Source organism: Loxodonta africana, chromosome 19 (assembly GCF_030014295.1).
Source record: "Loxodonta africana isolate mLoxAfr1 chromosome 19, mLoxAfr1.hap2, whole genome shotgun sequence".
Taxonomy (NCBI): Eukaryota; Metazoa; Chordata; class Mammalia; order Proboscidea; family Elephantidae; genus Loxodonta; species Loxodonta africana.
Genome location: NC_087360.1, coordinates 9169242 through 9191391, shown reverse-complemented (window position 1 = coordinate 9191391; position 22150 = coordinate 9169242). Strand labels below are relative to the sequence as shown.

Sequence of the window (22150 nt, the reverse complement as noted above, 5' to 3'; positions counted from 1 at the left end):
TGAATGGGAATTATCTTCTACTTTGTATTTAAATTGAAGTTGAACCAAAAACCAAAGCAGTTGCTGTCAAGTCTATTCCAGCTCATAGTGAACCCCGTGTGTTATGGAGTAGAATTGAAATCCTCTTAAGGTCAGAGTGTGAGCAGAAAGTAGTTTCTGGATGGTCGGATTACTGTTGTTATTTTAAAGACCCCTGTTGACCTGCTGGACAATTTTCCTTCCGCAAGAATTCATCGCACTCTAGCTTCCACACCAGAGAGTGAAGCTGCTGTTGTGGAAGACCTGTCCTATTTACTGAGGCCAGAGCCCAAGGTAGCAGAGGACCATTAACACTCCACAGTTCAGCCTCTGGGAGTATCGATCTGGGTCTGTGAGCTCCGTGAAACCCTAGGCAGTATATTACCTGTGAGCACCTATGTGAATCTTTCTAAGGAAAGGATTTATAGCCTCGTCAGTTTTGCATAATTAGTTGAGGGTAAGTGGTGGTATGAAATGAGTGAGTGGGCCTGGGTCCTACCTAAACATCATTTGGCTTGGAACTAACCGTTCTTATAATTACTACGTTAATTCTAGAGAGGGTTCTTAAAATATAAACCCCCAGGCTTAGACCTTTTTTTTTTTTTGTCTTGTGTTTTAAAATTGTATTTATACAGTCTTATTAGTAATTATCACATTCATGGTTTCTTTGCTAAGAGTAACGGAGATCCCATCGGAATAACGTTAGTATTTATGTTGTGCACATCTGTGTTTGTTTTAATGAATAATCAGTAGAATCATCCATTTTCCAGCCATAAGAGAACTTTGTATATTGTTAGTAGTTTCTAAGGACCAAACAATATAGAGTGAGATTCAATTTAAGCTTCGTATTCCTTTAGGAGTCATTTCTTATAAAGAAGTAGGAAAACTAAATATTGTAAGGTTTTTTGCAAACTACGCCCAAGCTACTCTTACGTAGGCAGAGGTACCATTTCTGTAATGAATTTAGGGATCCGAATAAGTTAATACCAAAAAGAACATAGACCCAGATCCATAATAACCGTGCAGCACACATTAGGTATCATCATAGGAGCCCTGGTGGCACAGCGGTTAAGGCACTTGACTGCTAACTGAAGGTCAGGGGTTCGAAACCAGCAGTGGCGCAGTAGGAGAAAGATGTGTGGCAGTCTTTTTCCATAGAGATTTATAGCGCTGGAAACCCTACGGTGTCACTATGAGTCGGAACCGACTCAACGGCAGTAGGTTTGGTTTTGGTTTATCATCATCATCATTGTTGTTTGACTATTTCCTGCCACCAAATCCAGGTCACATTGAATGACAGGTATAAAACAGTTAATGCAAAAAGACTCCATCTGCTATCAGTTCATGGAATTAGTTTGCCAAAAGCACTGCTAGAAAGTTCTGTGAAGATCCACAGGTAACCCCAGGTCAACTGTGAAACTGAAGAGTAAGTCATTTCACACAGTGTCTCAACAATTCAGTTACAAAACTAGGCCTGAGCACTTCCTTTAGCCCTGAGTTCATACTTTTTTTTTTACTTTTTAAATTATGTTTTGAGTAGGTGTACTACATGTAAATCAAGTTTTTAAAATGCAGACACTAAAATATTAAAGTCGATCTTCACTGCTAACCCCCAGCCACTCTCCCAATGAAGCTGTTTTTGTGCATCCTGCCAGAGATACACTGTGCAGACCCCAGGGTATGTGTATACACACCTTACTCCATCTTTTTTTTTTACACAAATGATATTTAAACATTGTTTTAATTACTGTTTCTTGTAGACTTTCTATATTAAAACATTATAGAGCTGCCCTATTTTCTTTCAACTCAGCCCCTGATTCTAATTTTTCAAAAAAACTTATTGAAAGAACATTCTACCTCCCTTTGTTGAAAATAGAGAAGTGTGAAATCAAGATTACAACAGGAAAAAAAAAATTGTGGAAAAAAACCCTATCATGATCAGATGTGGGGACATGTTTTATTTCAACAGAAGGAAGACTTCCAATGGGTTCATTCAGGTTTGAACCCCTGTCAAGAATTTGCCTTCTAACAAGTTCCCAGTTGATGCTAGTGCTGTTGGTTAGGGACCAGTTCTGAGAACCACTAGCAGAGCAGTGATTCTCAAAATTTATTTTACATGAGAATCGCCTGGGGATCTTGTTAAACTATAGAATTTGATTCAGTATATCTGGGATGGAAATGAACGGACGGGTTTGAAGCCCCGAACAGAGCTGATGGTACTTACGTGGAAACACTTGTTCTTTGTAACAAGGCACGTACCCAGCCCAAATTCCTCCAAGTGTGCAGGCTTAGAGAGGGAAACGAGCTGGGCAGGGCCCATTACAGCTCTGTGCTTGTGCTGAAAGGAAGCAGGAGCCTGCCCTTGAAACCAGGCAAAGAAAGAGCATGAGGGTCCTAATGGGTCTGCCAGGTGAGGTTGTTTACTTAGAGTGACAAGAGTTCTTTTAGCTACTACCCCTGTACTCCTGTAATCTGGGGTCGGCTTGTCTGAGTATGGAAGGGTGGTGCATTAGGGTAGAGGCTGCTGAGAACGACAGTAAGGATTGCTGCCTCACAGATTCAGAGCTCTCTGTGAAGCCTTCCTTGATCTGCTACTGGCCCCAAGTATCCTTTTTCCACTCAGATTCCACTTTTGGAAGCCCTGATGCCCACACTTAAATATTCCCCAAATTCAGGACAAAGATAATCCAAGCTGGTTGTTGTGGACATTATGCACGGTACAGGTGCCTCACTAACTTAGCACCCTACCCTCCTTCGGTACGTAGAGTCAAAGGTTGGGTGGGATTAACCCACTAATGGCTGTCAGTCCTTGTTACAGAGGTTGTTTTAGAGATGGGCAGCACGGCTGAAATCACTCTGCTTATGGTACACCCTGACCAGTGGGTGTTGTTCAGGGGTGGGAAGGTTGGCCAGGCACAGGTTGTTATTACTAGGGCCAAGTGATGTGTTCTTAAAAACAAATGTTAGCCTGGCGCATAGTAAGCACTCAGTGAATATTTGTCAAATGAATGAGTCTTACGTATTTCAGTGAGGCTGTAAAAGGCTGACTCCTTGTTAATACCTCTCTCCATTCAGGGAATATTTAAAGTAGCTACTGTGCACCGGGCCCTGGGAAGGCACGGACACTGCCCTCAGGGAACAGGTCTAATTCCAAACCAAGAACTAAATAGTGTGGCAGGAGTATGGAGAGTCGGAAGGCTTTCCTGCGGAAGCATCATTGCAATGGAGGCTGGAGCCGGCCAAGCCTAGTGGCAAGGGGAGGTTTCTGCAGGAGGAATGCAAGTCCGCAGGCCCTAGGTGATGAGCTGGTGCATAAGACGAAATCAAGGCCAGCAAGGCTGGAGCAGAGTAACGGGGTTGCAGGAGAGCCTAGAGAAGCAGCAGGGCCCAGACCGGGCAGGGCTAGCTGGCCACAAGGAGGGTTTCAGTTCCCAGGGCAAGAGGAAGCCAGTGAAGGGCTCTAACCTTTGTGTTTCAAGAAACACAACTTTTTCTTAGCCTGATGGTGAGGACACAGTTGCTTTTTATAGTATCCTGTATAATTTTCTGAATGTCTGAGATATTAAGAGGTTAGATTTTTTTAAAAATTATTCTCAGTACTGTGACAAGGAGGTTTGAGAAAGGCAGGAGGGGAAGTGGGAGACTGGTGCAAGCAAAAGGCAGTGGTGACATGGGCCAGCGTCATGACAGCAAAGATAAGAAAAAATAGACAGTCTCTAGAGATATTCAGAGGGAGAAGCTGTGGGGTGTGGATGGGGCGCAAGGAGTGATTAGGTGGTATGGGGGGTAAGGAAAGAGAAGACTCAAGACTCTTCTAGACCAGCTGCTGCTGAGTCAGTTCTGACCCTATAGCAGCTCATAGTGACCATGTAGCAACCCAAGAGTCTTCTAGCGTGAGTAAATCCTAGCACTTTCTCTGCCTAAAAGTACAAAGTTATATTTTGTTTTAAAGACAGGCAGTAAAAAACCAAAGCCATTGCCATCAGGTTGATTCCGACCCATAGCGACCGTGCAGGCCTTATAGTGTGGTACTTATTAGCACTGATCCTGGGACAGGCAGAACTGGCTTTGAGTTCACCAGCAGTGACAATCGACAAGGCACTTAGCCTCTCAGAGCCTCCACTTCTGGGTGGGTGTGAGGATTAAATGAGGGCATGCTTGTAATGTGTTTGCTAGCACGGTGCTGGGCACACAGGAAACAACCGCTAAATGGAAGAAATCGATGGTAGTGATTGTTGAAAACGTAGAGATGTGTTTTAACACCCAAGTTGGTGAGATAGAGGTTGAGTCACCTAATCCAGCCATTGGTTCTGAAATTGATGCCCATGGGAATCTCTGGAAGCACTTATAAACATGCAGAGTCCTAGGCCTCACTTCTGGAGATTCCGATTTGGAAATTGGGGCCAGGAATGTGCGTTTCCATCGAGTTCAGTGTCTGAGTGATTCAGATATTGGTGGTTTGTGGACCATACTCAGAGAAACACTGCTCTAGGCCCTACTACTATAAAACAAACAAATACTCCCCGAGCCCCCTTCTGGAGATTCCGATTTGGAAATTGGGGCCAGGAATGTGCGTTTCCATCGAGTTCAGTGTCTGAGTGATTCAGATATTGGTGGTTTGTGGACCATACTCAGAGAAACACTGCTCTAGGCCCTACTACTATAAAACAAACAAATACTCCCCGAGCCCCCTAGGTGGTGACAAAATCAAGTCTGACATCTCTATATGAGTCAGCACTCTTTGGCCGTGACAGGAACACCTATCAAACTGGCCCAACAAAAGGAAATGTACTGACTTGTGCCACTGATGTGTCCAAGGTAGCTCTGGGTACAGCTGGAGGAGGACCTCGAGTGAGATTGCCCAGCCTCACCTATCTAGATGGCCCCTAGGAATGGCAGAGCAGTGAGCTGAAAGGAGTGGCTCTCTAAAGCTTTGTGGGATGGAGGCCACCTCACCAGCTCTGGATTTGATGCCTCCAGCATTTTCAATGAGAGAAATAACTGGTATTTTGGACTTCTATTACAGCTGAATGGAAACCCTCGTGGTGTAGTGGCTAAGAGCTACGGCTGCTAACCAAAAGGTCGGCAGTTTGAATCCACCAGCATCTCCTTGGAAACCCTATGGGGCAGTTCTGCTCTGCCCTATAAGGTTACTATGAGTCAAAATTGACTCCGTGGCAATGAGTTTGGCTTTTTTGGTTTTATTACCGCTGAATCTAATGCCAGTATGTGAGTACCTACCTCACAGGGTGGTTGTGACAATTTAATGAGTTGTATTTAATGGGTCTGTTGCAGTGCCTGACTCAATAAAAATGGTGATTTTTTCACAGCTGTTATCACTCTTCATTTCATTCTTCTGCTTCATATGAAAGTCGTTTACAACTCTGCCTCCCTCACTGTTATGAATTGAACTCTGTGCTCCAAAAAGATGTTAAAGTCCTAACCCCTATACCAGTGAATGTGCTCTTGTTTGGGGAAATAAAAGTTTTTCTTTGCAGATGTTATCAGCTAAGTTAAGGAAGTCATACCCAAGTAGAGTGGATCCTAATCCTGTAAGACTTGCATCTTATAAAAGAGGAAGACAGACCCAGAAGCAAAATCACATGGAGAAGAGAGAAGGAATGCCATGTGATAGTAGAGGCAGATGCGTCTGTCTATAAGCAGCCAAGGGACACCCAAGGATTGCCTGCAGTCACCAGAAACTAAGAGGGAGGCATGGGACAGTTCCTCTCTCAAAGCCCCTGTAAGGAATCGACATGGCTGGGACGCTGATTTGGACTTCTGGCCTCCAGAACTGTGAGAAAATAAAGTCCTGTTCTTTAAAGCTGCCCACTGTGTGGTAGGAGACTAAGACACTCACAAAGGGCGTGCTCCTTAATAGCAGAGACTGTCTTCCCTGGCCCTCTCCCTCAGCTCCTAGCCTGAGTTCCTTGGATGCAAACAAGAAAAACTTAAGCAAAAAGGGCATTTTTTGGAAGGCTATGAGGCCCCACCAGATGGAAGGAAAGGCTCGAGAGCTGGGCGGGACACAGAGGAGCATCAGCTGTCCCAAAGATTCTCAGGAGAAACGGCCAGAAGTCTCCCAGGATCCCACCACAGCGTAAGTGAATGCTGACCCTTGGCTGTCTCATTGGCTCCACCTATGTCATGTGCCCACCCCTCAGCTAGGAGAGCGGTTGCCTTTTTTAAAAAAAAAAAAATTGTATTTTAAGTGAAAGTTTATACAGCAAGCTAAATTCCCATTTCACGAATTGTTTAATGACGTTAGTTGCACTTTTCACAATGTGTCAACATTCTCTTTAATTGCGTTCTGGTTGCTCCATTTCCAGTGCTGTAGTTTCTCTGCTCCCTTCTCATCTTTGCTTTAGAGTAATTGTTGACCTTTCGGTCTCATTTAGATTTTTTTTTTTTAATTGTACTTTAGATGAAAGTTTACAGAACTAGCTTCTCATTAAACAGTACACATATTGCTTTATGGTACTGGTTACCAACCCCACGACATGTCAACACTCTCCCTTCTCGACCTTGAGTTCCCTATTACCAGCTTTCCTGTCCTCTCCTGCCTTCTCGTCCTTGTCCCTGGGCCCCTTTAGTCTTGTTTTATCTCATGGGCTTGTCTAATCTTTGGCTGAAGGGTGAACCACAGGAGTGACTTCGTTACTCACCTAAAAGGGTGTCCGGGGCCATATTCTCAGGGTTTCTCCAGCTTCCGTCAGGCAGTAAGTCTGGTCTTTTTTTGTGAGTTAGGATTTTGTTCTACATTTTTCTCCAGCTCTGTCTGGGACCCTCTATTGTGGTCCCTGTTTGAGCAGTCAGTGGTGGTAGCCGGGCACCATCTGGTTGTACTGTACTCAGTCTGGTGAGACCAGTAGACTATCTTAGATGGCTGCTCACAGGCTTTTAAGACCCCAGATGCTACTCCCCAAAATAGAATGTAGAACATTTTCTTTATAAACTATGTTATACCAGTTGAGCTAGATGTTCTCCAAGACCGTGGTCTCCACAGCCCTCAGCCCAGCAGTTCAGTCCCTCAGGGAGTCTGGTGTGTCTATGGAGCTTCCAGGACCTTGCCTTGTAAAAGTTGTGCTGAATTCCTTGGTATTGTGTACTGTCTTACCCTTCACCAACATATAGATGGTTTTTTAATGGAGCACCATACTTATGGGTAATAACCTTTGTGCCAATCTATTATTTTGCTAAAAGGTGACCTTGGGACAGTTTTTCAGTTCAAAGTCTAAAGAGTATCTCAGGGCCTTAGTCTCAGGGAGTCCTCTAGTCTCAACGTGTCCAGTAAGTCTAGACTTCTAAAGAATTTGAGTTCTGTTCTGTTTTTCTCCTGTTCTGTCAGGGCCCATTTATTGTGGCCCTGATCAGAATGGTGGGTAATGATAGCCGGACACTATCTAGTTCGGTTTCACGGTAGATGATGCCATGGCTCATGTAGGCTGTCAGCCCTGTAGTCTAGTTTCTTCTCTGAGACTTTGGTTTCCCTTCTCTTTTGCTCCTGACTACTAGTGACGGATAGTTCTATCTTGGTTGACTGCTCGCAAGCTTGTGAGACCCCAGATACTACATACCTCACTAGGAAGCAGAACATGAACTGTGTGAACTATATTATGCCATTTGGCTCAGTTGTCCCATGTGAATAAGGTCCTAAGCCTTCAAACTCAGAAAAAATCTTGCAAGGTGTTTGGTTATATCTGAAAAGTACCTGTAACTGTGTCCTCTATGAATGTACATGTGTGGGAGGGGGTACCTTGATTAACAGTTCCACAGGGGTGGATCCAGCAGGGAATGTGGAGTGCTGATAACAAAAGAGTGACATGGATGGGGTCTGGATGTGCTGGATAGTAACTGAAGCCCTGACCCAGACACTAATAGAAAGTAACATTTCCCATAAACGGAAGTATTAATGTGGGGCTGTTCCAGGTCTGGTGGACAGAGTGACTTAGCAACATCATCAGGGTGCTTCGCATCTCTCACAGCTCTGCCCTCCTTAGGCTGGGAGCAGGGTGGTGGCAGCAGTGCCAGGCCTTACATCGAGACCTTCTCCAGAGAAAGAACAGAGGCAAGGCATCTTCCAGGTCTCCTTTGAGAAGTAGGAAACTTCCAGAAGCCCCAGCAGACTTCCCCTCAGATCACACTGGCCAGAGCATTGGGTCACATGCCGTTTCCTGAAACAGGCAATAGCAAGAAGAGGACGGAAGCACTGACACTGGTTTGGCCTCATCTCCAGCGGTGGAGAGAAGTTGGGAGTCAATCCCAGGTCTGCTGTCGGACCCGTGTTGGGCCCGTCTGCTCGAAGCCTTATCTGCCGGCCAAGAAGGCTAAACCACATTGTTGGGAGTGGTTTCCATGAGTAACCAGCAGATGGACAGGGGCTGCTGCTGAATCCTTTAGGTTCTGCTCACCAAAATGAGAGGAAATAATTCCAGAGTCTTCTGCCCTCCTCTTCCCAATGGAAGTCTCACTCACTTCAATAGATGGGAAAGATTCAAGAGAACTGGAGACCTTGACCCACGAACATTAGCACCCACCATTGCTGCCATGTGTAAAGGAGTCCGTTGAGAGCCCTGTATCTGGAGCAGGGTTTGTGGTCTAGCTTTGCCTCTTACCAGCTGGGTAGCCTTGAATAAACTCCGATTAACTCAGTTACATCTGTGAAATGGGGACAAGATGCTTAGCACAGTGCCTGGCATGTAGTAATTGCTGAATAGTGGCAGTTTTTTGTTTTTTTTTTAATATTTTATTGTGTTTTTAGTGAAGATTTACACAGCAGTTTAGGTTTCCACTCAACAATTTCTACACAAGTTGTTCAGTGACATTGGTTACATTCTTCACAATGTATGAACATTCTCATATTTCTGTTCTGGATCTTCTGTTTCCATTATCTAGTTTCCCTGCCCTTTTACATTCTCTCTTTGTTGTAAAGTAATTCCTGACCATTTGATTTCACATAGGTGATTTTTTTTTTAATTTTTATTGTGCTTTAACTGAAAGTTTACAAATCAAGTCAGTCTCTCACACAGAAACTTACATACACCTTGCTACATACTCCCAGTTGTTCTCCCCCAATCAGACAGCCTGCTCCCTCCCTCCACTCTCTTTTTCGTGTCCATTTAGCCAGCTTCTAACCCCCTCCACCCTCTCATCTCCCCTCCAGGCAGGAGATGCCAACATAGTCTCAAGTGTCCGCCTGATCCAAGAAGCTCACTCCTCACCAGCATCCCTCTCCAACCCATTGTCCAGTCCAATCCTTGTCTGAAGAGTTGGCTTTGGGAATGGTTCCTGTCCTGGGCCAACAGGTCTGGGGGCCATGATCGCTGGGGTCCTTCTAGTCTCAGTCAGAGCATTAAATCTGGTCTTTTTATGAGGATTTGGGGTCTGCATCCCACTGTTCTCCTGCTCCCTCAGGGGTTCTCTGTTGTGTTCCCTGTCAGGGCAGTCATCGGTTGTAGCCGGGCACCATGTAGTTTTTCTGGTCTCAGGCTGATGTAGTCTCTGGTTTATGTGCCCCTTTCTGTCTCTTGGGCTTGTAATTACCTTGTGTCCTTGGTGTTCTTCATTCTCTTTTGATCTAGGTGGGTTGAGACTAATTAATGCATGTTAGGTGGCCGCTTGCTAGCGTTTAAGACCCCAGACGCCTCTCTCCAAGGTGGGATGCAGAATGTTTTCTTAATAGATTTTATTATGCCAATTGACTTAGATGTCCCCTGAAACCATGGTCCCCAAACCCCCACCCCTGCTATGCTGGCCTTTGAAGCATTCAGTTTATTTTGGAAACTTCTTTGCTTTTGGTTAGTGGCAGTTCTTAAATTCCAGGCATTGCACTAGGCCAGGACTCCAATGTGGACCTTGCCAGCCCTTTAGCCATTGTCCCATTTCTCTGCTCCTTTCCATGGGTGGTCTCTCCCATCTTTTCTCCACTACCCCATCTGTATTCTTCAGCATACTCCTATCAGTATTTGATACTGTTTTTTCCTCCCTCTTTCTGGAAACGCTTCTCTCAGTTTCCAGGACACCACACTCCCTTGGTTTTTCCTTCTATCTCCCTGGCTCCTCTGTCTCCTTTGCCGCCTTTTCCTTGCCTGATGAACCTCTTAAGTTGGTGTGCTCTAGCTCAGTCCTGGCCCCTTTGTCTACATTCCTGGAGGGGGTCTCAGCCCTGTCCATGATTTGCAATTCCCGCTGTGCACTGAGGACTCCCACACCTCTCTGCCAAGTTCCAGACTGAAACCCAACACCCACTTAACCCCTCCACTTTGACAAATGAAACATTATCAAGAACACATAGAATGTCTCCCACTTCTGGCCTTTCCCAGGTGTCTCCATCTTGGTAGGTGATACCACTGTGCACCCAGATTCTCCAGCTTCTTCCTTGCCCCTCCACAGCCAATCCACCTATAATCCCCACCTGTCTGTCTGGTCTCCAAATGGATCCCGAAGTCATACCCTGTTTTCCTTCCCCACTCCCAGCATTCTAAGCCAAGTTATCACTGCCACTTGCCTGCACTCCCGTTTTTACCTTTCTGTAATTCAATCTCTACCCAGCAGCCAGAGCCACCTTTTAAAGTCAAACCGTATCAGCTGATGTTTGGATAAACACAATGTGGCATAGCCATACAATGGAATATTATTTAGCCGTAAAAAGGGATAGAGTGCTGATACGTGCTACAACATGGATGAACCTCTAAAACATTATGCTAAGTGATAGAAACCAGACATAAAAGACCACGTATTATATGATTCCATTTATATGAAATGTCCAGAATAGGCAAATCTATAGACATCGCAGATTAATGGTTGCCAGGGGCTGGCGGGGTTGGGGAGTAGGGAATGGGGAGAGACTGCTAATGGGTGTGGGGATTCCTTTGAGGGTGATGAAAATGTAGACCTACATAGGTGGTTGTACAACACTGTGATTGTACTAAATGCCACTGAATTGTACACTTTAAAATGGTTAAAATATCAAATTTTACATGTTTTTGACCACAATTACAAAGAAATCAGATTGTCCCTCCCCTGCTTAAAGCTCCCATGGCTTCTTGATTTTCATATGAACTCCAGCGCCTCCTGTTGGCCTCTGTCCTTCCTTCTGACTTCATTTGTCATCACTCTGTCCCCTCCCATGATGGCTCCCATGAGGCCAGTAATTCTGGCCTCCTTTCAGTTTCTCATCGGGCCAGCCTCTTTCCCATCTTAGGCCCTCTCCATATATGGCTGTACCTTAGCTTTTAGTATTTATTGGAACATTACCTCCTCAGAGAGGCTTTCTCCAACCATTCTACTTCATCTCTGTCTCCACATAACCTGCTCATTTCTTTGCTGATACTTATCCAAGTTTGTAATTTGGTCAACAACAACATGCCTCCCTACTAGAGAGTAAGTCCAGTGAAGGGAGGGATGACCTGTCTGTCTCGTTCACCTCTGTATGCTCAGTCCCTAGCACATAGTTGGCACCCAAACTATATGTGAGTTAAGGAAAGGTCATCCAGCTAGCAATAAAAAGGACAGACATAGGACTTGAACCCAAGTCTTTGTTTTTTCTACTCTTCCGCATGATTCTGAACTATGAAGCCAAAGTTTGCGCTGAGTCTCAGAGAAGGGACTCAGAGTCAGCCATGACCTTTTATTGTAGCTACATGGTCATACATGGGTACCCAAGCCTTGTGCAAATGTTCTCATATGGCTGTCACTGCTGTTAGATGAATCGTATCTGCTGGGAATGGAGCCCCTGGGCCCTGACAGCAGATACAACTCTGCGAAATCTAAATAACCACTGCGTCGTCATTCCTGAGCCGAGAGCTCATCCACTTCTCTGTCCTTCTTTCCACTTTCACATTCTCCTAGAGCCAGGACCTGGCTTTTGCCAAAGGATGGGAAGTGGTCAACTGCAGCAGCGGAAAGCACTGTCCTGGAGGAACCAAAACCAGCAGAGGCAGACTGTCTCTCTTCCCACTGGGTAAAGGCAGAACAGGCCCAGCTGTTCTGGGCAAGATAAGGATCAGACTCCACAGGTGGTACTTAGGTCTTCCTCAAAAGGCACTGTGAATGTCAAAATGCAGGAGCCTAGAAAGCTCCTGGGATGATGACTGACATACAGAAGCAAGTGGGGTGTACTGCATGGTGGACATGCAGGACATGGGGGTGGTGCAGGTGTTGCCGGAATTGAATAAGGGTCTTGCCTCTCCCTGGTCAAGAATGAGCAGGTAAAGCACGGAGAATTTTCCACATGAGCAAAGCTTTATTAAAGAGGCTTGCAAGTAGGGGACGAGGAGGGCCTAGGCTTACCCCCATCTCACAGAACAAAGGATTTGCATGGGTTCTTAAAGGTTTTTGGGTGGAAAATATGTTAACTACGGTACGCACTCAGCAGCTTTCTAAGATGGCTTCTGTCTGGGAGGCCTCTGGGATTCATAGCAGGACTTACTATGGGGTGTCGCGCCTGCGCAGTCTCTCGCTCCCCCAGCTCGATTCCCCAGCTGTGGCTGCAGCCTCTCACTGCCCTGGGTGGAAGGTCACACAACGGTCACAGGTGGATGTTCTGCGCGTGTCCCTGGGGCTGGTTTCATTTGGCTGCTTCTGAAAGACAACTTTAAGGACTGTTTTCTGATACCCTGCCTCATTGTTCTGGGGAATGGTTTATGTTTCTGCACCCCAGCTCATTTCCTGTTACTTTGTTACTTTAATTTGTTAGTGTGAATTGCAGATTTAGGGGCCCCTCTGTTCCCTGCCTTACTGGGACTCCCTTGTGAAAGGGAACCTTGCTGGTATTGCCCAAACAAGTCCTTCCTCTGTGGCAGGGCTCCTGATCTTTTTTTGTAACAGGGGTTCTTTGACAGCTGGTGAAACCTTGTCTTACTTATCTAGCGCTGCTCTAACACACCAAACAAATTCATTTTCTCACAGTCGAGGAGGCTAGAAGTCCGAATTCAGGCTGCCAGCTCTAGGGGAAGGCTTTCTGTCTCTGTTGGCTCTGGAGGAAGGCCCTTGTCTCTTTGAGCTTCTGCTCCTAGGTGATCTTCACGTGGCTTGGCATCTCTCTTCCCCCATCTCGGCTCTTGCTTGCTTGTTTAATCTCTTTCATACCTCAAAAAAGATTGACACAAGATACACTCTAATTCTGCCTCATTAACATAACAAAACACAACCCATTCACAAATGGGATTATAGCCACATGAAGTGGGTAGGATTTACAACTTTTTTTTTGGCAGGGGGAGACAGTTCAATCCATAACAAGCCTCTGGACCTCTTCTGAGAGTGATTTTTTAAACGCGTGAAAAAGGATGTGTGGTATGGCAAAGAACATGTTATCTTGAAATAGTTATGACGTTTAATTGTGATAAAGTAATATATGAATTTCCTTGTTAGCACATTAGACTACAAGAACTATCAGTTGGTTCAACAGCTACCGTCATTTTAAAGTAGTGAGCATAAGTTATATTTTGAGATATCTACGGTAACCACTGATTTGAAAACATCTGTGAGTTGGATTGAAGACAAAATCATAGGTACTGTTAATACCACTGTGGTATTAGAGGTTAGTGAAAAGAAGGATGTAATTTTTTCCCACCCAAGTTTACCAACTTCCTGAATTGTTTTTGTGGACTACAGGTTAAAACTTTACTCTGGTCTCACCTCCCCAACTGAGAACAGGGGCGGGCCCTGCATCTTCTAGTAAATCATAAACATCCAGAAGGAGCCTCTCACACAGTGCCCCGTTCTGGCTGGTTGGGTCTTTTGATTTGCTAGGTAGACAGTCACACTGATTGCAAATGATAGCCTTTTCTTTTTTTAGTTTTTGTACCTCTTATTTCTTATTGCATTGGCTGGGATCTTAGGTGCCATTCTTAATACTAGCATCCTTGTCTTGTTATGCTCAGCACTTATTTGCTACTTTATTAAATAGCAAATAAATTGACACATCTACTATGTGTCAGGCTGTGCTGGGAGATCTTCTCCTGTCCACTGAGAAGGCTGCGTAGATAGCAGCACTGTTGAGAACAACGTTACTAAATCCTCCAGACTGGCTGAGCTGCTCCCTGGGGATCCTGGTTTCCAAAAAGTAGGCCATAAGTCCTTGCCTGCAGCCCCAAGGCATAAGTAAGGCTGGGAGCTGCAGGCTGTCCCAGGACCATTGCAGTGTGGAGTAAAGGGGCCAGCAGATGGGAAGAAGACTGATGCTTGCAGCAGGGGTCAGCCAGAGATAAGTCAGGGTCCTAGTTAGAGCCTGGCCTTAGTAGGGCCCTCCGAGGCCACCACCTGTCTACACTAAGGTTAAAACTGCAGGCAGGGCCAGTTGTTACAACCAGCAGAAAGGATGGAGCTTTGAAGTGGGCAGTTAGGTGAGGGCATATCTGTTCTCTCCCTTTCTTCCCCTCCCCAGTGTGAGGGGCATGAATGTGGGTGGGGGGGGTGGGGGGGTGGGGGGGTGGGGGGTTGGGGAGCAGTGCACACTTCCTCTCCACCCTAGACAGGCCCTGGGGCAGAGGAGAGTATCTAGTAAAATATATAGCTGATCTTTAAAATGGACTCAACAATGCCTTGGGGACTGGAATGGGACTGTCGTAATAATGAAACGGAACTAAGGAGTCAGAAGACCAGACAGAGATGTTTTTAAGAAAGCCTGCTCCCCAGCAGGGGGGGTCAGGGGAGCAGCCTTGGGAAAAGTGAAGCCAGTAGAAGCTAATGGAAACAGGACCCAAGGTGTAGACTCCTATTCACAGTAACCTGTAAATATATTACTTACATGGCAGAGGGGACTTGACAGACACGATTAAGCTGAGTAAGGGTCTTGAGATGGGGAGAGCACCCTGGATTATCAGGGTGGGCCCAGTGTAATCACAAGAGTCCTTAAAAGAGGGAAGCAGGAGGCTCAGAGTCAGAAGATGTGACAGAAGGAGAGGTCTGAGTAATTCATGGCCATAAATCAAGGAATGGAGATGGCTGCTAGAAGCTGGAAGAGAGAAGGACGGGGTTCTCCCCTAGTGCCCCAGAAGGAGCACAGCCCTGCCAACACCTTGTTTTTAGCTTAGTGAGACCCAGTTCAGACTTTGGACCTCCAGAACTGTGAGAGAAGAAATTTGTGTTGTTCTAAGCCACTAAGTTTGTGATAATTTGTTACAAAAGCAATAGGAAACACATATATTCCCCTAAAGACTTGAGACACCTACCTCCAACCCCACCCGCACTAAATCAGAATCTGAGAGGTGTGTGGGAGATGGCCTCTGCCCTTGAAAAGCTTGGGACAAGTCTTCCTGGGAAGGCAGAACAACTAATTCCAGGTGTGAGCGCACCAGAAAAGAGGTATGAACAGAAGCTGAGCAAGGGAGGGCCCACAGGGGAAGGCCATTAGTGCTGGGCCCGGAAGGTGGGAAGGAGTTGGCCAGGATCAAGGGGACCTCCAGCCTCAGACCCCATCCAGGGGAGCCCTGAGGGACTAAGGGTGCCCACCCCCAACCCCTGTATGCCTGATACTGTGCAGGGGACCAGCAGAGCCACTCCACCCTAAGGAATGAGGAGTCTCAGACACAAGGGATGGCTTGGGCTGCCAGAAGCTAGGCTGGCTACCCTAAAGTGTTTGTGGCATTGAGGGGGGTGGCTTCCCCCTCCCCCATCCAGCCAGAGAAAGGAAGTAGTTGGTTCCCTCCTCCCACCCCTTCCCTTCCTCCCTTAGGCTCGTTTGGGCCTGGGATTCTCGTGATTCGCTCCCACAGGCGGGACCTTTGTCCATCTGCCGACTGCGGGAGGCCCAAGCCCAGAAGAGGCAGGGCGAGCCGGGTGGGGAAAGTTTGAGACAAACAGGGAGATTGACAAAGAGACAGGCCAGTAGAAGGAGAGAGAGACTGAAAAGAGGTGAGACAGAGACAGAGACCGAGAGCCGAGAGCCGAGAGCCGAACACATAGACTGTTAGAGGGGGGATGGAGGGGGTGGGAGGGGGCAGGCCCAGGGCGGGGGCGGGGCGAGGCGGGAGAAGCGGGGCGGCCCGGGGCGCAGCGAGTCTCCAGTTGCTGCGGTGGCCGCGGGCGGGCGAGGCGTAGGGTAAGTGCTCCGGGGCCAGGGGCACCCCCCTTGGCGCACAGCCCCTTCTCCAAGCCTCCCCGGCCCGATTAATTACTCCGAGGAGAGCCAAGGTCCCATCCCTGCCACCGACCCCATGTCGCTCCCTCCATCCTGTCCGAGGCCCCTCGGAATCCCAGCGGGCCCAGGGCCCCAGTCGCCCTGGCTACTGGCGTTTCCCAGCGCGGACCAGTGCGGAGGGCAACCGGGAAGGCGGTGCTGCTGGAGTCCAGTAGAGGGGAGAGCCTGAGGCGCCCCCGGGGGACCTGGAGGGAAGTGCCTCTGCCTCAGTTATCTCCCTTGGAAAATGGGCGTGTTGTTAAGAGTCGCCCATTTGTATTGAGTGATTGATTACCTGGGCCAGGTGCCTTCACCTCATCACACTCCTCACAGCAATGAGGTAAGGTAGGTACCATCTTTATCTCCCTCTTACAGGTGGGGGGACCAAGAGAGACCAAGTCACTTGCCTGAAGTCACACAGCTAAAGGAGACGGACCAGAACCTCCACCAGGTCTGTGTGAACCCATAAGCCCTCTTATCTACCATCTGTGCCCTGCCACCTGCGTGCATGGAGAGAAGTGGAGGTGCAGGCAGTGCTGGGTGTCCCAGGAGGAGGCTGAAGTGAGGACCTCACCCATCAGGAAGGGAGGGAGGCACTTTGCCTGCACCAGGAACATCCCAGGGCAGTAAATCCTTCACCTGGAAATACTTTAAACACCCACTTAGTCGAAGGATCCGCAGGAAGCGGCGTAATGAGCTGGGGCCAGGGCTAAACCCCAAGACAGAAAAGGTACAGTGCGGAGCAGGAACCCTTACCCGGCACCTCCCTCCGCTGGGTGTGACTGTACCTTGTTAAGCCTCAGTTTTCTTCTCTGTCCCATGGGTTAAGCACAGTAGTAGGTACTTCACAGGACTGTGGAGAAGATGAAATGAGAGAATTCTTGTGGTAGCCCAGTGCCTGTTGCCCCCCTCCACTCCGTCCTGCCCCTCTGAAAGCACTACTCTGCTCTGGACACCTTTAACCTCAGGTTGGTCAGGGCGCTCTGAGATCTGCAGTATTTCCGGACAGCCCCATCAGCAGCTGAAAGCATCTTGAGTAAGACCCAGGCTGGGGGCAGTAACTTCTCCTCATCTGACTCCCCTGGGGGAGAGGCTCTGAGCTCTGCCAGAGTGGGTTGAGGGTAGGGTTTTGAAAATCTTTGAGCTGTGGCTTGCACAATTCCAGAACTGCTCTGCAGCCCCCAAGCCTTCCTCCGCCACCGATTAGCAAGAAGGAGGAAGCGCAGAATATTTTTGCTCCAAAACCCAGTCCTTTCCTAGTTGCTCAAGCCTAAAATCTTGGAGCCGTCTCCAGTCTTCTTTTTCACTTAACCGCCGCATGTAGGCCATCAGCAAGTTCTACGTTCAGGCACATCCTGAATTGGACCACCCCTCTGCATCCTCACGTCAACCCGCAAGTCCAGGCCACCATCATCCTTTGCCTCCTCACTGATCTTCCTGTGGCACCTCTGCTGCCTAAATCCTCAGCTTTATCTACCAAGTCTGTACATTTTCGGGCCCCACCCAACTCTTAGATCTGATCTCTTGCTACAGCTTCTCACTGCACGGTCCGCTGCGGTCACACTGGCCCCCTTGCTGTTCCTTGGACATGCTCAGCTCTTTTCTCTCTTTGCCCTGTGCTCATGCTGTTCGTTATGGTGGGTTCCTTCTTGTGACTCTTCCCCTTGTAATTTAGGGAGCATTGGAAGTGTCACGTCCTCAGAAGTCTTCCCTGACCATCCCAGCTGAAGGAGCCACAGGTACTTGCTCTCTATCCCCTTTACTTTGTTTCCCTTCTGCCCAGCCATTAGCCCTGGGTGATATTATCTTGTTTATGCATTTCCTTGGTTCCTTATTTGTCTCCTCTGCTAAAATATCAGTCCACCAGGGCCCTGACCTTTTTTTTGCTCTTCACTTCTGATTCCCCAGGGCCCAGCATAGTGCCTGCCACATAGTAAGCATTCAGATAATTTTGTACGGTTGCTGCCAGTGTACGCAACCGTCTGAGTTCTACTTTTCTTACGTATCATTGCCTAATAGGCTTCTTTCCACATTTCTACATAGATCTCAAAATTGTAATTCCTTTTAACAGAACACTACCATTCTCGTTTTTCCCTAAAGTGGACATTTGGGCTGTTTCCCGGTTTTAGTTAGCCGAAATAATACCCTGCTTGGTTTTAATATCTTTGTCCAAATTGTACATTTTTTGCTATCAAATGATTTCTTTGAGATACAGTTCCTGAACTGAGGTCTTCAAGTCAAGGGTACCATCATTTTGAAGGCACTTGCCTCTTATTATCAGACGGCTGTTCAGAAAGATTACTCTCAGCAAAACGTGCATGTTTTCCTACAGCGCCTCAAGCGTTGGGTTTTATTATTTTTTATTTGTTTTGAATTTGGCTGGTTTAATGGGAAGGGCATGATCGTTTTTAATGATCTATCTCTTGAATTAGTGAAGCTGGATGTTTTTCTAAATGTGTCTGCTGTTTCTATTCCCTGTCTTGTAAAGGGAGGGAGCTCTCCAGGGCACATTAATTCTCCCTTTTACCTTCACTTAAGGTGATGGTTCTGCTTGAGCCTATCTCCTGAGAGCCTGTGAGGGCCCCCAGAGGCTGAAACGGGGAACACACCAAGCCGAACTCCGGTTACAGGAGCTGCTGTGTCAGTCAGCCAGCACTAAACTCTTTGAAGGTCCCTTGTGCTCTTGCTGTGGGTTAGACAATGTGGGGAAAGAAAGGGCTCTTTTTTTTTTTAGTCTTTGTGAATATTTTCTTTAAAATGGTAACATTTTATTTTTTAATTATAAAAGGATCACATGATGTGCAGGGTTATTTGTTAGAACACTGGGGCTGCAGGAGATTAGGAAATGACCTGAATGTTGGCCGCTAGGTCACTATGAGTCGGACTCGCTTCTTCAGCAACAGGTTTTGGTAGTGGGACTGAACACGTGAAGGGACGTTCCTATAGTGGGTCCTGTGTAGCCATTACCATAAGTGTACTTGATCTAGGACACACTGATATACAATGATCTCTGAGATATTATATTAGTCCATGGACGCTGTAACAAATTCCCACAAACCTGGTGGCTTAAAATAACAGAAATTTACTATTTTACACTTCTAGAGATCAGAAGTCAAAAATCAGTCTCACTGGGCTAAAACCAACTTGTTGGCAGGGCTGCACTCCTTCTGGACACTCTAGGGGGAGATTCTGTTTCCTTGCCTTTTCCAGCTTCTAAACACAGTCCACATTCCTTGGCTCATGGGCCCTTCTCTCATCTTCAAGGCCAGCAGTATAGCATCTCTCTCTCTGACTCTGACCCTCTTGCCTTCTTCTTATAAGAGCCCTGTGATTATGTGGGCCAACCCGGATAATCTCCCCATCTCAGCATCCTTAATCGCATCTGCAGATTCCATTTTTGCCATGTAAGGTACCATATTCACAGATTCCGGGGATTAGGACGTGGACGTCTTCAGGGGCCCATTATTCAACCTGCCACAGATAGTTAAGGGAAATAAGCAAGGGTCAGAGCAGTGTATGGAGCTCACATTTGTTTAAAAAACAAAAAGAAATATATATGTATGTGCTTGCAAAGGCATAGAATACCCCAGAAGGCTATACAGGAAACTAGTAAGAGTGGCCACTTCTGGAAAGGAGAACAGGGGTGGGAGGAAGACTTACTGTTCATAGTAAATCTTTTATGTATTATTTAAATTTTTTTACTACATGCATATTTCACTTACGTTAAAAAAATAAGTAATTTTTGAAAGTAACAGAGTCATCGTAAAGGTTTAGACGTTCCAGAAACAAAGAAAGGGAAAATACTCATCCCCATCCAGAGAAATCACTCCCTTTTTCTTCAGAGATAACCACTTTGAAGAGTTTTGCTATATTCTTCTAAACTTAAAAAAGTACATACATGATTTTTTTTCTCTAAATCTGATTTATTTTGTTGTTGAGAATATACACAGCAAAACATATGCCAGGTCAACAGTTTCTACATGTATAATTTAGTAACATTGATTACACTTTTTGAGTTGTGCGACCATTCTCACCCTCCTTTTTCTGAATTGTTGCTCCCTCATTAACATAAACTCGCTGCCCCCTAAGGTTCCTGTCTAATCTTTCGAATTGCTGTTGTCAATTTGATCCCAAATAGATAGTTACTAAAAGAGCATAATGCCCAAGGCAGACATATTTTACTAGGTAAGCTGAACTATTCAGTTTTAAGATGACATCAGGGGGTATTTCTGGTTTAAGGTTTAAAGATTATCTCAGGGCAGTAGTTTCAGGAGTTCATCCGCCCACTATGGCTCCAGAAGGCCTAGAGTCCACAAGAATTTGAAGTTCTGCTCTGCATTTTCCCCCTTTAGATCAGCGTTCTTCTCCAATCTTTGATCAAAATGTTCAGTAATGGTCACTGGGCATCATCCAACTCTTCTGATCTCATGGCAAAGGAGGCTAATTGTTCATCTAGCCACACATTACATATCCTCCTCCTCCTTCAATCCCTGACTTGTCTTTTTCCTCTGTTGCTTCGGGTGAATAGAGACCAATTAATGTGCCTTGGGTGGCCGCTTACAGGCTTTTAAGACCCCAGGCACCATGCAGCAAACCAGGAGGTAGAACAGTAGCACTAAACATGTTATTAGGCCAGTTAACTGAGATGTCTCGTGAAACCATGACCCTAAACCTCAAACCAAGGAACCAAATCCCATGAGGTGTTTGGTTGTACGTAAGCAGCCTCAGCAGCTACTTTTTTTTTTTTTGTCATTGTTATAAATATATCTGTCACACAACTTTTGCCAATTCAACTTTTTACAGGGGTACAACCTGTTGACAGCAATTACAATAATCGGCTGTACAGCCCTACACTTAATCCTGTTTCCATCACTGTTAACCTCCCTTCTCTCCCTTCCTCCTGCTCCGGGTAACCACTAATGAGCTTTGGTCTCTATTCATTTGCCTTTTTATATAAGTGAGGTTGTACAATATTTGTCCTTTTGTGATTGGCTTACTTCACTCAGCATAATGTCTTCAAGCTCCATCCATGCTGTAGCATGCATCAAGATTTCATTTCTCCTACTGACTGAGTAGTATTCCATTGTATGCATGTACCACATTTTGTTTATCCATTCATCTGATAATGGGCATCTAGGTTGTTTCCACCTTTTGGCTATTGTGAATATTACTGCAGTGAACATTGGTGTACAAGTCTCTTTATGAGCCTCTGCTTTCAAGTCTTTTGGGTATATACCTAGGAGTTGAATTGCTGGGTCATATGATAGTTCTGTTTCCAGCACACTGTTTTTTTACAACATCTGTACCATTTTGCATTGCCATCAGCAATGGATAAGTGTTCAAGTTTCTCCACATACTTGCAAACATTTATTATTTTCTGTTTTTTTTTTTTTAATCTTAGCCATCCTAGTGGAAGTGAAATGGTATCTCATTGTGGCTTTGATTTGCATCCCTCTGATAGCTAATGATGGTGAGCATCTTTTCATGTGTGGTGGCCATTTGAATGTCCTCTTTGGTGAAATATCTATTCAGTTCCTTTGCCCATTTCATGATTGAGTTATTTGTCTTTTTGTTGTTAAGTTTTCAAAGTTTTATATATATTTTGGTTATTAGATTCTTGTTCGATATACGGTTTTTGAAGATACTCTCAGTTGGCAGCTTGTCTTTTCACTTTTTTGGTAAAGTCTTTTGATAAACAGAAGTTTTTAATTTTTATTTCTTTCTTTTGCTGTTTGTGCTTTTGTAATTATATTAGATAATCCATTGTTGAAAGCTAAGGCTGACAGCATTGACCCTGCTTGTTTTTCTAAGAATTTTGTGGTTTTAGTTTGCACATGTAGGTTCTTAATCCATTTTGAATTTGTTTTTGTGTATGGTGTGAGGCATGGATCCTGTTTCATATTTCTGCATGTGGAAATTCAGTTTTCCCAGCACCTTTTATTGAAGAGACTCTTCTTTACCCATTGAGTGAAGATGCAAATCAAAACTACAATGAGATACCATTTCATTGCC

The 22150-nt window shown here is 45.9% G+C and overlaps 1 protein-coding gene and 1 long non-coding RNA gene across 4 annotated transcripts in view; one reads left to right on the top strand and one right to left on the bottom strand.

Moving 5' to 3' along the window:
* Positions 1–1205: 1205 nt before the first annotated feature.
* On the bottom strand, positions 1206–21464 carry LOC135228221 (uncharacterized). Its single transcript, XR_010318580.1, has 3 exons — positions 16927–21464; positions 12926–13107; positions 1206–12600 (listed from the first exon to the last, which is right to left on the bottom strand). It is a non-coding gene; the product is annotated as an uncharacterized LOC135228221 (long non-coding RNA).
* Positions 15715–22150, top strand: part of HVCN1 (hydrogen voltage gated channel 1) — a 35184-nt gene continuing 28748 nt past the window's right edge. The window contains exons 1-2 of one of the 3 annotated variants that reach the window (XM_010599876.3): positions 15715–15873; positions 16514–16589. The gene's annotated coding sequence lies outside the window, so the exon portion shown is untranslated. Of the gene's footprint in view, positions 15874–16040; positions 16061–16513; positions 16590–17813; positions 17878–22150 lie in introns of those variants that run through there. The other 2 variants (XM_010599877.3, XM_023539303.2) reach the window with 2 other exon arrangements.